Source organism: Eriocheir sinensis, unplaced genomic scaffold, assembly GCF_024679095.1.
Source record: "Eriocheir sinensis breed Jianghai 21 unplaced genomic scaffold, ASM2467909v1 Scaffold710, whole genome shotgun sequence".
Lineage (NCBI taxonomy): Eukaryota > Metazoa > Arthropoda > Malacostraca > Decapoda > Varunidae > Eriocheir > Eriocheir sinensis.
In genome coordinates, this window is record NW_026112066.1 from 190683 (window position 1) to 195042 (window position 4360).

General features: G+C 44.7%; 1 pseudogene; it reads left to right on the forward strand.

The window, feature by feature from the left end:
- Positions 1–2453: 2453 nt before the first annotated feature.
- Positions 2454–3798, forward strand: LOC126994062 (signal transducer and activator of transcription 5A-like; annotated as a pseudogene).
- Positions 3799–4360: the final 562 nt, after the last annotated feature.

Sequence of the window (4360 nt, forward strand, 5' to 3'; positions counted from 1 at the left end):
TAAAAAAGCTGGAAAGAGTGCAGAGAGTGGCAACTATAGTAGTACCGGAACTTAGGGATCGGACTTACGAGGAGAGACTCAATAGCATGGGGCTCACAACCCTGGAGAGAAGAAGAGAGAGAGAGAGGAGACCTGATAGCGGTGTACAGGGTGGCAAGCGGGGTGGAGAATCTGGACAGAGAGGACCTGTGTGTGTGGAGCGAGAGGGAAACGAGAGGACATGGAAAGAAGTTGAGGGCGTCCACGTGTAGGCGAGATGTGAAAAAGTTTAGCTTCCCAAACAGAAGCATTGAGCTGTAGAATAGACTGGAGGAGGAGGTGATTTGTGCAAGAAACATTCATGATTTTATGGAAAAGTTGGATAAGAGGATATGGAGACAGGACAGCGTGAGCGGAGCTCCTTTCCTGTGTCACAACTAGGTAAACACACACACACACACACACACAGACAGACAAACCAACACACACACACACACACACACACACACACACACACACACACACACACACACATAAACACACACACACACACACACACACGGCCCGGTAGCTCAGAGGTAGAGCGTCTGGCTCACAACCAGAAGGACCGGGCTTCGATTCCCCAGCCGGGTGAAGATAAGTTGGGTTTATCTTCTTTCACGTGTATCCCCTGTTCACCTAGCAATGAGTAGGCACGCGACGTCAGGCAAGGAATTGTGACCTCGTTGTCGCGGTGTGTTGTGTGTGAGTGGTCTCAGTCCTACCCAAAGATCAGTACCATGAGCTCTGTGTTCCTCCGTAGGGAAACGGCTGGCTGTCTCGAGAGAGACCCGCAGCAGATCAAGAGGTGAATTGCACACACACACACACACACACACACACACACACATCCACACCCACACCAACACACACACACATGTAAGAAACAATAAAGACTGTAATTCTGCAAGAAGACCTAAACAAGATTTGGAAGTGGAGTATGGAATGGGAGATGAAATTCAATGTGAAAAAATGTCATGTTATGGAAATGGGAAAAAGTGAAGGAAGACCAAAATGGACATATAAAATGGGAGATGGTGAAACATTAAAGAAAGTACACGAAGAGAGAGATCTGGGAGTTATAATGCAAGATAACAAACAGCCAGAGAGTCATGTTAATCAGATATTCTGTGATACGTATAACATGGTGAGAAATATAGGAACAGCATTCCACTACATGGATATGATGAGAAGGTTAATTACCACGTACCATGACCAGACCAAAGTTGGAATTGCAGAGGCAGTGTGGTCTCCCCATAAGAAGAAACACATAAAGAAACTAGAAAGAATACAAAAATGGCTCCAGAGCTGGAGGGATTGACATACGAGGAAAGACTAAAGGAAATGGACCTACCAACACTAGAACAAAGAAGAGAAAGGGGAGACCTAATACAAATCTACAAATTATTGAGCAAAATGTAAGAAGTAGACAACGAGGAGTTACTACTAAAAGAGGAAATTACCGCCAGGAACACAAGAGGACACAGTAAAAAATTGAGGAAAGGAAGATGCTTGAGAGACACAAAGAAATATAGCTTCCTGCAAAGAAATATAGAGCTTTGGAACAGACTAAGTGAGGATGTAGTATTGGCGAGGAGTGTGCTAAGGAAAAGTTGGATGAGTGTAGATACGGAGACGGGACCACACCAGCGTAAAGCCCAGGCCTGTAAAACTACAACTAGGTAAATACACACACACACACACACACACACACACACACACACACACACACACACACGATATCCTTCTCTTTGATCTTCCTGTGTTAGTCTTCCCTAAGCTGGCCTTCCCTTCCCTTCACTCTCTCTCCCTCGCCTTCCATCCTGAACAAACCCTTGCAGCCCTTCATGCTCCCTCTTACTCTTTGTCTAGGAGTGGCCCATCATCTGTAGTCTTGGCCACCCTGCCCTTGGCCATGGCCGGCACCGTGGGCAGCAGCATCTTGGTGGTCAGCTCACGGCCACAGACCTTGCCCACGACCTGACCTATGGAAAAAAGAATGGAGGTGATTTCCAGCAAATACCACTGATAAATAAATGGCCAGGAAGGGGCAAGTTTAATACCTGTGGACACTACGCTGCTTTAATAGCAAGATCTCACAAAAAAAAAAATATATATATATATATATATATATATATATATATATATATATATATATATATATATATATATATATATATATATATATATATATATATATATATAAAGATTAATCTGAAAAAAATTTAACTAAAAAGTATAAACTATATGGAATATTCTCTCTCTCTCACACACACAAAACTAGGTAAATACACACACACACACACACACACACATACACACACACACATACACATCCTGCCTCGCCGCACCAAGAAACATCAGATTAGCTCAGGCAGTTGTGTCAAGAACAGGAGTGAGTCCTTTGCTCTCCAGTACTGAACGAACATCACATCATGAAGCCAAACACCAGATTCTCATCAAGTGTGCGTCTAGTGGTGGGTGGCAGGTGACCACGACCCACCTCAAGTGAGGCTGCCCATCATGAGTGAGGCCCCGGCCAATGCTCTCCTCAACAATGAGCAAAGCTGAAATGTCAGGGGAAATTCTCAACAATACTGGCAGCATGGAGCATCACCAGGGCTCAAGGCAGCTCTCCCTTAGTTTCCAAGACATGAAAATAAAGAGAGCTGAGAAGAAGGGCGCGGACTCAGTTCTGGATGACAAGTTTTCCCTGCTCTTCCAGGCACAGTTCAGTGTTGGTGAGGTGGTGTTCCAAGCGTGTCACTGCCTGCAGTGTTCATGGCAGCCAGGAGCCTCATGCTTGGCCCACAGTCTGCTGGGATGATGCATTTGCCAAGCAAGGGCGCACACACTGCCTCAGAAGGTTCCATGGCAACAGGTTTTGGACGTGTTTGATGCCAAATTCCAATCTGCCACAGGAAGAGGCTTGACAGAAGACAACCTAAAGTTCTTAGCTGGAAAGGCATTCAGGAGTCCTCAAGTACAAGATTTCACTAACATGTCATGGTCATGGTTCTGCAAGGAGCCTCTGTCAGGACAGAACTAAACTTTTTGGGAGTGGTTCTTTGAAGGTCACCAAGGAGCACAGCCTTAGAGCTTTGGGCTTTGTGGGACACCCGCAGGCTGAGGAAATGATAAAAAACTCCAAGCCTAGGGCTCCTGCGCTTCTCTGACCCAGAAGTTGGGGGAGGCAATATGGCATGGAAGACACCACTAAAGACTGTGTTCAGAGGCAGGTATTCCTGCTCCAGCCTTGTACCAGTAACTCCTTTGTCCGCTGGGTGAGGTGGTAAGGTACAGTCTGGGGCATGTGCTCTAGCAGACCTTCAATTCGTCCTGTACCTGAACCTAAAGAGCAGCAAGTACTACACCACAGCCAACAATGGGTGTGTCAAGCCTCGTCTAATTCTTAACATCCCAGCAGCAGGGCACGTCAGGGGAATCCTAGCCCAGTGCTCCACAAGCAATGTATCCAAGGCATGATGCCGTAGATCCACCTCCTGTGAGCACCAAGCCATCTCATTGTGCTTGGTATTATAAGACACTTTGGCTTCTCACATCGGCTATTTCTGAAGGTCAAAGAGGGGGTCAATCAGGTTATAATGAGTGTTTTTTAAGGGTCATGCTACAGAAGAAGGATCAAACTACCACCGGGCTCATAAAACCACCCCTGGAAATGCTCACAACTCCTAGGAAAGCCTTGCCAAGTATGTGAACTTGGTTAACAAAATGTTTTAATATAGGAGTGACAATGTGTCTCCACAACGCCCCCACAACAACCCTGCTGATTGTCCTGACACCCTGGAAAGCCTGCCAGACACAGACTTCTCAGCCTCCATGTGGTCCTCAGTGTTTGGCAGCGTGACAGACAGGGACTGACTGGAAAAGTGGACACTTGTCCGTGGTGGAAAATATTATTTCCATGCTGTTCACAACTAATGGATGTTAAGAAACAGTACAGAAATCTTCTCATATTTGTCTGTCATAACCCTAGTAAATGTTTATCAGTGTTTGTAGAAGTTCCTTTTGGGGTGTTGTATTAGCTAATATGAATACAAGTGTGCCGATGGAGGCTCATAAGTGCTGCAATCTATTTTTTCATAATAATAATAATAATAATAATAATAATAATAATAATAATAATAATAATAATAATAATAATAATAATAATAATTAACAAAATTATGTGGGCCAGGTTCAACACTTTGCTCTTGTTTAGGAAGAAATTAAGTATGATTTGCAGGTACCTGAAAGGATCACTTGACCTTTGGCCTCAACCCATGGAGATAGTCTGCTATCAGGAACACTCAACTGAGACTTTCCATTCATACACACACAC